The sequence below is a fragment of the Excalfactoria chinensis genome, chromosome 1, assembly GCF_039878825.1.
Source record: "Excalfactoria chinensis isolate bCotChi1 chromosome 1, bCotChi1.hap2, whole genome shotgun sequence".
NCBI lineage: Eukaryota > Metazoa > Chordata > Aves > Galliformes > Phasianidae > Excalfactoria > Excalfactoria chinensis.
Window position 1 is genome coordinate 158,061,214 of NC_092825.1, and position 10,689 is coordinate 158,071,902.

The window sequence follows — 10,689 nt, forward strand, 5'->3', positions numbered from 1 at the left end:
TTTACTACCAGAGCAGCAAACACTTGGCTGGGAAATGTTTTCTGACACCACGTAGACATCTTCTACTGGAAAGCACACAGGAAAGAGGAAGGGGAAACTGCTTAGTTTCCCTGACGATAACTCCCAAAAAATGCTGCCTCAGGGAAGTGACAGCTGGGACTAATTGAGGTCGGTTCCAAGGGGTGACTGTATTCCTGTGTGTTAGACACTAATTCACTTCGGAGTAATCTCAGCGTAGAATGTTGAGTCTTCCAGAGGACAGTAGGGCTTTTGGAGGAAAAGGGAGACTCAGTGAAAACAGAAATGAGCTTGAATGATCAACAAATGTTCTTAAACCTTGATGTCCAGCTTCTTAGACTCATAGAATCATGGAATTATACCCAGCAGCTCAGGCTGCCCAGGGCCCCATCCAACCTGGCCTTAAGTGCCTCAAGGAATGGGGCACCTACATCTTCTCTGGGCAGTCTGTACCAGGACCTGAATGTTTCATGCATGACTGGAAATGTAAAATAGCTGTTCTCAGACATGGCAGAAGTAAGAGCAAATAATAATAGTAATAATAATAATCAATTGAAATAATGGCCAACTGCCAAACAAATTCTGGACGAGTCACTCCTGGCATGGTTTAGTAACTGAGCCCCATTTTCATGACTTCTCCAGGTGATGATGGTGAGCTGGATTTTGTAAGGAATTTACTGGAGGCAGGTGGATGTCTTTAAAGGTAAGTCATAGAATCTTTGAATGATTAAGGTTGGAAAAGACCACTAAGATACAGCAATATGGGGCAGGAAGGAGAACAGTGTTATGAAATTACTTCTGTTTCAGATACCCAGTACGGTTTTCATTAAAATCAACAGGATTTGCACACACAGCTTCAGGAGCGGGCACAGCCCATCAACAGAGCATTAAAGCACAAGCTATAGGGAAAACTGAAGGGTTTGGACAACACAGTAGCTAAATAAACATGATCTTTTTACAATCAGTAAGACTCACAAGATTTATGTGTGCAAAAATGCATGTTTGAAATTGGATAAGAATTTAGCACCATTTCGTATTTAGAGAGGGGTGGCAAACATGACCCAGTCAGTGTCAGCCTGAGGACGTAGTCTGGCACTTCCTACCATGATGGAAAAGCAGAAGTGACCATGTAGATGTGGGTGAGCAATAAATAAACCTTGCTGAGATTTCTGCACCTCAAACAAGGAGGATTTGTGTTTCATGTAGTGGTATTAGATTGCTTTATGGGCTTTTTTTTCCCCCCAGATCAGGTGAAGAATGAATGGCACTTTCAAATTTAAACCCCCAGTGACCATGCAGGCTGGTTTGTGTTAGGCAGTGGTCATGCATGGTGGAAAACTCCATAGTGCTTTGCAAGCCAGCAGATAAGCTGCATGAAGAGGCCCTTTCTCTTACCACTGAAACACAGCACTCTTTTATTTAAGCTGGGGAATAGTGCGAGCAACATTTCGCTGCCACCTCAGGCAAGAAATGAAGCACACTCCTGTAAACCTGACAGATCCCGGCATGAAGCAGAGCTGCCAGCAGTCCCCATGTCAGCACGCAGCAGGTGAGCAGTGTGCTCCTCACCCACCCCAAGGCACGCAATGCCACCAGCTGACTTCTTGTCAAAGGCTGCCACAACAAGGTCATCTAAGAACACCGCTTAGGGTGACAAGCTGAAACCGTGCAAATAGGCATGAATACAGATGACATCAGCTCAGCTGATGCATGGCAGTGATGTCCCACATCAGCCATTTGCCTCATGGCAAACCTGCCCCCAGGTAGCTGTAGAGGAGCACGGTGAGGAGGGACATGCACTGTCCTATCCCCACTCTGCCTCAGATGACCACTCAGGTTCTGTTGATGAGGAACAGCTGCTGGGGTTCCCACCCCAACTTGAAATGGCTGGAGGTGGGCAGTCCTGCCTCCCAGCTGTGCCTCTGAGGCAGCAACTCATGGCAGAGGTGGTGCACTCCAGCAGGCATCTGTCATTACTCCTACAAGGAGCTCATACTTGGGTTCCTGCTTAGTTAACTCTTTGAAGAGAAACGTATTAGCTCTGTAGTGAAAGGCGAGGTGGGGATCAGTCTTTTCTCTGAAGCAATGGTGATAGGATGAGAAGAAATGGCCCTAAGTTGCACCAAAGAAGGTTCAGGTTGGATATTAGGAAAAATTTATTCTCAGAAAGAGAGGGAAGGCAGGGGCACAGGCTGCCCAGGGAGGTGGTGGAGTCACTGTTCCTGGAGGTGCTCAAGAACCGTGTGGATATGGCACTGAGGGACTGAGTGGGCATGGTGGGGATGAGTTGACAGTTGGATGAAATGTTCTTAGTGATCTATTCCAACTGCTATGGTTCTATAAATCCTATGAAGTCTGAAAGAGCCCCAAGCTTTCTACACTGTGTTTTCATGAGTCATTCAGTGCTCCCTTTCAGGGGCTCTCACCTATTTATGCAACAAAAAACAAACAGAACTTCTCGTTATTAGTTTAATGATGTCATTGCACAGCTAATTTGTTTGCTGCAAACCCTTGCAGGTTTAAATTTGCAGTCCAAGATCATACAAGTTTTGTAACATATACGGCTGAAAGGCAGCACCAACTCACACCAGTCATCTGTGTCTGTCCCAAATGGAGGTCTCTGGACATGTAACAAAGAAAAAATCCCATTAATAAAGAAAATTTCCTTTGCTACAGGATTTCTTGTAGGTATAAAAAGCTTCTGCATTGGAAGGGTCATGCAACACTGGAGCAAGGACCCAGAGATGCTGTGGCATCTCCAGCATGAAGGTTTCCGAGACTGGGCTGTACAAAAGTGTGGTTGATGTGACCCAACATGTGTGATATCCCTGCTTCAAGCAGGAGGTCAGGCTAAAGCCTTTTGCAATCTATGTTTCTACAGTAATGTGAGATCTTCCAGCCTCAGGATATTTTTGATACAAAGAATTTTCCACACTAAAAAATGAGAGAATAAGCAGATTTATACTGAATGTATAGTTGATTTTTAAATCATCCTTAAACGAAAACTATGGGCATTTGAGAGACGTACATTAATGGACTTGTGCAGATCTACACAATACTGAGGGCTATTTAGAAGACCCTATGCAGGCCCTGGCTGCAACCACATGCCATGATGCCAGCTCTTCTGCTACAGAGGAGGATGTCAGAGAGGGACAGTTGACCTTTAAGACGGCAGCACAATTGTGTAAAATTTCCCTTCCCAGTGAGGAGCTAGTCAAATGTCACCATTCACTGTAGAACCAGTCAGAGCACAGGGCAAAGCTGCTGCCTTTTCCGCACTATAGCACTGAAGCAAGACATTTGTGTTTTCTGTCTCTTGTTCAGGGAAGCAGCTTTAGCATCAAGTCTCCCTCTGCAAAGCAAATGGAACTGGAGATTTCCAAACTCCATGAGCTTTCAGATCTCTGTAAAGCAGAAAATATCTTACGAAGACTGTCCACGACCAAGGTGGCTGCAAGTGCTGAGTCACAAGATATTCCACATGATGATGGGCACTGTCATCCAAAGTCATTTTCAGATACCACAAAATGATTCCCTTGCAGTGGTGTAACAGTTGTTGAGTGTTGTAGACTCTTTCATGTTCCAGCTGCCTCCTTTACCTTCTCATTGAAAAGCATCCTCTGTTCATCCAGGTTATGAATCAAGCTTCACATTCGACTCCCCACACTACTCTGAAGCAGTGTGACTAATGCTTGCCCTTTAAGCATCCGGTGACACTCTTAACAAACTTGTCTAGTACTGACCAAATTTACTTCAGGAAAGGCAAGCCTGAATTGCCCTCACAGCATAAAGCACTTTACTCATCTGCTTCCCACCTCATTCAGTTCTAAAAATTATAACATTGAATTGTTCTCATAGATCCCAATATATGTATACGTGCATACACGTGTAGGGATAGAATCAGACAGAATCATAGAATCATTAAGGTTGGAAAAGACCTCTATGATCATCTAGTCCAATTGTCCACCTATCACCAATACTGCCAACTGACATCAACACATTTCCTGGACACTTTCAGGGACAGTGACTCCATCACCTCCCTTGGGCAGCCTGTGCCAATGCCTCACCACTCTTTCTGAGAAAAAGCTTTTCTTATTACTGAACCTGAACCTCCCCTGGTGCAACTTAAGGCCATTCCCTCTCATCCTATCAATGCTACCTGGGGGAGACCAACCCCCAGCTCACCACAACCTCCTTTCAGGTCATTTCAGAGAGTGATGAGGTCTCCCCTGAGCCTCCTTTTCTTCAGACTGAACATTCCCAGGTCCCTCAGTTGCTCCCCACAGGACTTGTGCTCCAGATCTTCACAGCTTTGTTGCCCTTCTCTGGGAGGACAGAAGCAGAGAAGTTAAAATAAAACATACACTGCTGCCACGTGCACAGTGGGTTCAAAGAGTGCTTGATTTACTTTTCTGTGTGGAATTCCCTACAATGAAGAGGCTCAGCATTTCAGAGCCTGTCTTCGAGGCAGCTTTGCCATTCACAAAATATGGCTTGAATGGAAGAGTCTCAGCAGATGTTATGAACCAACAGCTTCAGAGTGGGTGGCAAAATTAGACAGAATCAATCTTTCCATCCCTCAGAGCAGACACAGCAGCAGGTGTGGGTGGGGACTGAAGGTGCATCACCAGGGAACGCAAACAGCCTATTACAAAAAAACTTCTGAGGGACAATTGTTGCCAACACTGACATAATGCTCGTGCTGTCTGCAGAACTGTTATGTCCCAGAAAACCCATCCTGAAGCCTAGAAAAGAATAAGCATTGAAAAATATAGCAAACCTTTCCTTTAAATTTCCTTCATTCTATGTGGAATCGGCTTGGTTATGAATTAAGCACTATGGCAATAGCCAAGCCCCACTAAAAATGTCTAAAAAGGAAGAAAAAAACACCTCCAATTATTTTGCCACTTCTTGAAAATATCTTGATCTTAAAATATCTTCTCAATACCCCGAGAATCATCCCTCTGCTCTTCAAGGAACATCACTGTGGCAGTGGCTATGCTGATCTCAACTCAGAGGAAGGTAAGAATAGCATCCTGTATTTTGGTGCTAACAGGCATCACAGCAGGGAAACATGAACTCATTAACTTCTGCTACACCAAGAGCATGAGATGCCGTCTTATCTTTTATAAGTGTTAGTGAATGTGGCTAAAAAACAGTGCATCTTCAAGCCATCCTTTTTGTCAGATGGGTTATTTTTCAGTTCCTGCAAAGCCAAGAGCAAATTTTGCTAACGTGATCAGGTTACAAAGAGTCTCAAATTGTTCTGTGATGTAGGAGCTCATCCTTAGGTGTATGAGTGAGCAGCAGATCTACTGACCTGTCTGGAGCAAAGTGATCTTTTTCTTAGATTAAAGAAGTTCTTTTATGTACACTGGAATAAACAAATAAGATGCGTGAAATCTCTCTTGCACCTTCCCCTGTGTGTTCCTTACAACATCTTCAGTGTGAGCATTTTATAGTGCTCAGAAGTGTGTTAACTGAGCCACAAAAGACCTAGAAAGGGGCTACGGCAGTAAGTTTTTTGGAGACAGCCTGAAAAATGCATGTCAAGTACTGTCAAGGGAAGAAAGTGAAAACCTCTTATCTCATTGCTTGGGGGGTAAGCGCATGCCTGGTCAAAGGGACATCCCTTCTTAGATACTTAGACAGTACATTACCTCTTTAATGGCTCTCATAAATCCTCTGGACGCAGTCTTGTTACCTGGGTAATGAGCAGCTGACATCATTTAGCTGAACTTAGGTAAAGCATTTGATACTGTCCCACACAAAATCCTTGTCTTTGAAAGAGAGAGAGATGTGTGTGATGGATGGACTACTTGATGGATAAGGAACTGGCTGTACAGTAGCATTCAAAGAGTTGTGATTAAGGGCTCAGTGTCCAGGTAGAGATCAGTGATAAGTTTTGTTCCTCAGGGATCTGTATTGGGACCAATACTATTTAACATCTTTGTTGGTGACATTAGCAGTGGGATTGAGTGCATCTTCAGCAAGTTTGTAGATGACACCAAACTGTGAGGTATGGTCAACACGTTGGAGGGAGGGGATGCCATCCAGAGTGACCTGGACAGGCTTGAGAGGTGTGCTTGTGTAAGCATCATGAAGTTCAGCAAGGCCAAGTGCAAGATCCTGCACCTGGATCAGGTCAGTCCCAAAGATGAAAACAAACTTAGAGATGACTGTATTGAGAGGAGCCCTGCAGAGAAGTAGTACTTGGAAACAGCGGGAGATAAAAAGCTCAAGACACAAGGCCAACACGCACTTGCAGCCCAGAAAAGCCCAGAAAGCCAACCATATCATGGGCTGCATACAAAGAAGCATGCCTGTTAGGGAGAGGGAGGTCATCCTGCCCATCTGCTCTGTGCTGGTGAGACAGAATTCAGTTCTGGGGCCCCAGCACAAGAAGGATATGGACCTCTTGGAGCAGGTCCAGAGGAGGACCACGAAAATGATAAGAAGGCTGGAGCACCTCTCCTGTGAATTGAGGCTAAAATAGTTGGGATTGTTCAGTCTGGAGAACAGAAGGTTCTGGAGAGACCTTACAGCAGCATTCCAGTACCTAAAGGCAGCCTACAGGAAGGATGGGGAGGGACTCTTTACCAGTGAGTGCAGTAGTATGATAAAGGGTAACAATTTTAAGCTAAGAGGATAGGTTTAGATTAGATATTGGGTAGAAATTGTTGCTCCAAGCATGGTAAGGCACTGGCATAAACTGCCCAGAGATGCTGCAGATGCTCCACCTGTGGAAGAATTCCAGGCTAGGTTGGATGGGGCCCTGGACAGTTTGTGCTGCTGGAAAGTGTTCCTGTCCATGGCAGGGGTTGGAACAGGATGGGCTTTAATGCCCCTTCCAACTCAAACCATTCTGTGGTTCAATGGTTCTATGATTCTATGATTCTATGGTTCTGTGGTTCAATTTAAGATCCTCCTAAGGGTTAAAGGCATTTTCCTTGGCCAGATAGAGCCCTTGCTCCTATTTCATTAGTTGTGAGCTAAAGTACAAAGAAACTTCGGTCAAAAGTCATAGAGGAAGTCAGAAAGAAGGGGAACTGAACACTACTAAATGAGCCCAGCATCTGGATCATGAGGCACAGCCCAAATGAATCTGCAAAGCTCATAGCAAAACAAGAAGAGATGACAAATATTTATGTAACAAGTATTTGGAATGCAAATGGTATGCATTTGGTTATGTGGTGCAAAACTTCCCTGTGATGATACCAGGAATAAAGTGGCTTAAAGGTGTACAAATACCACTTCCACAATACAACACATCCTGCGATTTTATCTGATGCTCATTCCTGCACTTCCTGGGGTGCCCTCTTCCCATCGTATCTGCCTGTCACTCTATAGCTTGCAGGCCAAATAAAAGCTCAGCCTCACTGCATTTTTGTTCAAGGAAAATGTTTGGATTTGGTCATTGGGTTTTCTTGTTTCTCAAAATGATGTTGTGAATGGTATCGGAAAGATGAGTCAGGGAAATGAGTTTTGTAGTCCCGAAGCAGGAGTTATTGCCTGTTTTTTTTAAATACTGTTACCCCAAGGGGCCTCAGGGCAGCCTCTGAACTAGGTTTTGGCTCTACACTCTAACATTATCCTAGAAAAAGACAAATATCCTGAGCCATCTGGTGTCTGTGTCTGTGTTTAAAAGACTTTTCCCTCGCCTCAAGTAAAAGGGCTTCGTTTGATCACAAGTGGGTGAATCATAAATATCTGGCTCTAAACTTTATTATTTCGTAGTAAAAGAGCAAATAAGAAGCCGTATATCTGAATGCACAGCAGTGCTAATTTTGTCTGGTGCACTTTGCTATTTTCGATCTCCACAATAACAGCCATGTGACAGAGCAACACTTCCTTTCCTTCAAAACAGCCCTCTGGATTTAAAAAAATAAATAATTATTAAAAAAAAAAAAAAAAAAAAAAAAAAAAGGAACCAGCTTAATATCAAGTGGGAGAAATCACTTCTTAAATGGGTATCACTTATAAACTGCATGCTTGCAGGCTATTAGAAATGTGTTTTTCTTGGATTTGAGCTCCCACATTCTATGCAATTATGCTAAAATGGAAATGCCTACATTTTGAAACCTTAATAACAGGGTTGCTTCTGAGATTTTTCAACATCTGCACTGTGTAACCTTCAAATTTGTGTTGCTCTTACACACATAAGCCCCAAATCCTATGCCTGTGCTCCAAAACCACTTGTGCAACTGCAGGGTCCTTGGTGCAAGACAGATGTTGGTATAGTGGAATGAACCCTGTGGAGCACCACCAAAGTACTTGGGGATGAAGCACCAGTTGTACTCTGCGGGTGTGCAGAGGTCCCTTTTAATGTAAGTTATTCTATTATTATACTCTTTTCCCTCTTTGTAGATGGTGCAGTACCACCCTGGCAATGCTTTTGGCTTTGTCCCACTTTCATAAATGAGGACTTGTAGCCGTGAGATGCCAGGCAGCGCAACTCAACTTCGCCATGTTTCTAGATATGCTTCAAGACAATGTGCTTTTTTAAACTGAGAACTGAAACCTGGGCCTCGTGTTACTAGGTAGGGTCTTCTAAAAGGCTCTGTAGAAACTTGGAAGGGTCAGCAGCTCACCTGCTGGGACAGACCACTAGTAGCCACCACCTCCCCTTCTCACTGCAGAGATTCATTCAGCACCTCTGTCTTCTAAGGACATGTAGATTGGTTTCCTCAATCCCCAGTTCTACCAGAGTTCCCCTCGTACTGTCAGATATTTTATACCAAGACAGCTCAGGATGAAGCTTACTAGAGCATAAAAAAGTCATCTCCCTTAACTTTGCTTTACTTTCCTGCTTTACTCTCCTTCACTTTGTTGTTTGTTTTTTTCTTTTTTTGCAACTTTCTTTTTTCTTCTCCCATTTTTTTTATTTTATTTTTTTTCAAAACTTCAGTAGATTTGTTTAATCCCTGACCTCCAGGAACATCCCTCTTAAATTCTCATTTTCTGACTAGATTCTTCTGCTGCTGCTCTTTCTGATTCCAGTTTCTCCCTATTACTTTAATTTCTACTCTTATTCTTACTTCTCTTTTCCCTTTCTGAAAATGAACAATTGTCCCTTAAGTCTCTTTTCCTTCTCTCCCTCTGTTCCATTTTCTCACCCGTCTTCTTTCTCCTTCTGTGACCTAATCCTTTTCTCTTTCACACAGCTTCCCATTCACTCCATACTCCAGGGTTCATCTACACCATCATTTCCTGGTTGTCTTTCCCCTTCAGGTGATTTTTCTTGGCGTTAACTGTATGACCAAATATTTGGCCAAGGGTTTGAAACTTTTTCCTCCTCCAGGGAAAATCTCACAGGGAAAAAACCACCCCTTGTCCCATCTGTTGGTGCTGGCTGTGCAACATTATCCTTTTGCTCCTCAAATATTTCCACATGGGGACTGAAGTAGGTAAGACATCCCAGAGATCCCTCCTCTTCAGGAAATTCTACTGTGTCTCCACTAACTCTTTCTATCTACACTGGTCTTACCTAATGAGATGGTACCTCCTTCTGTCTTCTGTTCATTGCAGGGGAGTTGGACCAGATGACCACTAAGGCTTCCTTCCAACTCAAACAATTCTATTTATTCTTTCAGGAGCTGCTGCTCACCGTGTCCCCAGTGGGCATCTTCAAATAACAGCTTGCCTCTAATTTTGAACAGCATATTCTGATGACCCTTCCAAAGACTCCTGAGCAAACCACACAGTCCCCACTCCCTACAATACAGTAACAACATCTTGAGGTGAGTTCTCTCCAGACAGAGAAGGAAAACACACAGCTCTCTTTTTCCCTTCAGGACAAGCCAAACATGACAAACTTCTGTGTGCTGTGCTCTGAGGGAGTGTCTCAAGCTGTCCTCTCCATATAAATCACATCTCAAGTGTGTTTTGTAGCCAGTCACTTAAATATATTTCCAGAAAAGTGCCTCAGAACAAGAAAGAAAAGACACCAGAAAACTGCAGCACATTTAAAAGCTGGGCTTTGTTTCCCATCCAAGGTTAATTTTTGGATTCTCTGAAACTACAGATGGATGACAAGAAATGCGGAATATTGAGAGAGTGTAATAATCTTGTGTAAACCTCTCACACCCACACACTCTCCCTTTTCTGAGTCCGGGTGAGTCATACAAGTTAATTTCAGGGAAAAATGACTTTGAAAAAGATCCCCTCAGTGCCAAGCTCCAGGGGACAGATGGAAGGTGCTGCCTTGATCTCACCCTGCTAGGACAACCAAACAGCCCTGGCTGATACAGATGTACAACGAGGGAAAGCAAGCCTCACACAGCAGCCAGTCCTTCTTACTCAGATATATTTGTTGTTTTAACACAGCAGGCAGGGCTTCAGCGGCTTCTGTAGGATTAAAGGGTGACTCAAGTGTAACGGTTCAGGGGAGTGTAGCGGCCATCTATTGCATGCCTCTTTGTACCAGCTGCCTTATTCTTTCTGTGCCCACTCTGGCAAGACCTACGAGCAAGTTCCCTTATGGCAAATGCAGATATACATGTCGCTGAATAACTTTGTTAAAAATTGTTTTCATCCAGAAGGAACAAGGCACCGGTTTGTACCTGATGACTCACCTAGTTTTAGCAGCTACCCAGTGGTTCTAGATTAAAATCCCAGGGGTAATAGTTCGCAGAATCATATAATTGTAGAGTCATGAAGACTGGAAAAGAC

The 10,689-nt window shown here is 43.7% G+C and overlaps 1 long non-coding RNA gene across 1 annotated transcript; it reads left to right on the forward strand.

Moving 5' to 3' along the window:
* Positions 1 to 706: 706 nt before the first annotated feature.
* On the forward strand, positions 707 to 9,640 carry LOC140254443 (uncharacterized). The gene is made up of 3 exons (XR_011904209.1): positions 707 to 721; positions 9,320 to 9,425; positions 9,612 to 9,640. It is a non-coding gene; the product is annotated as an uncharacterized lncRNA (long non-coding RNA).
* The last annotated feature ends 1,049 nt before the right edge of the window (positions 9,641 to 10,689 follow it).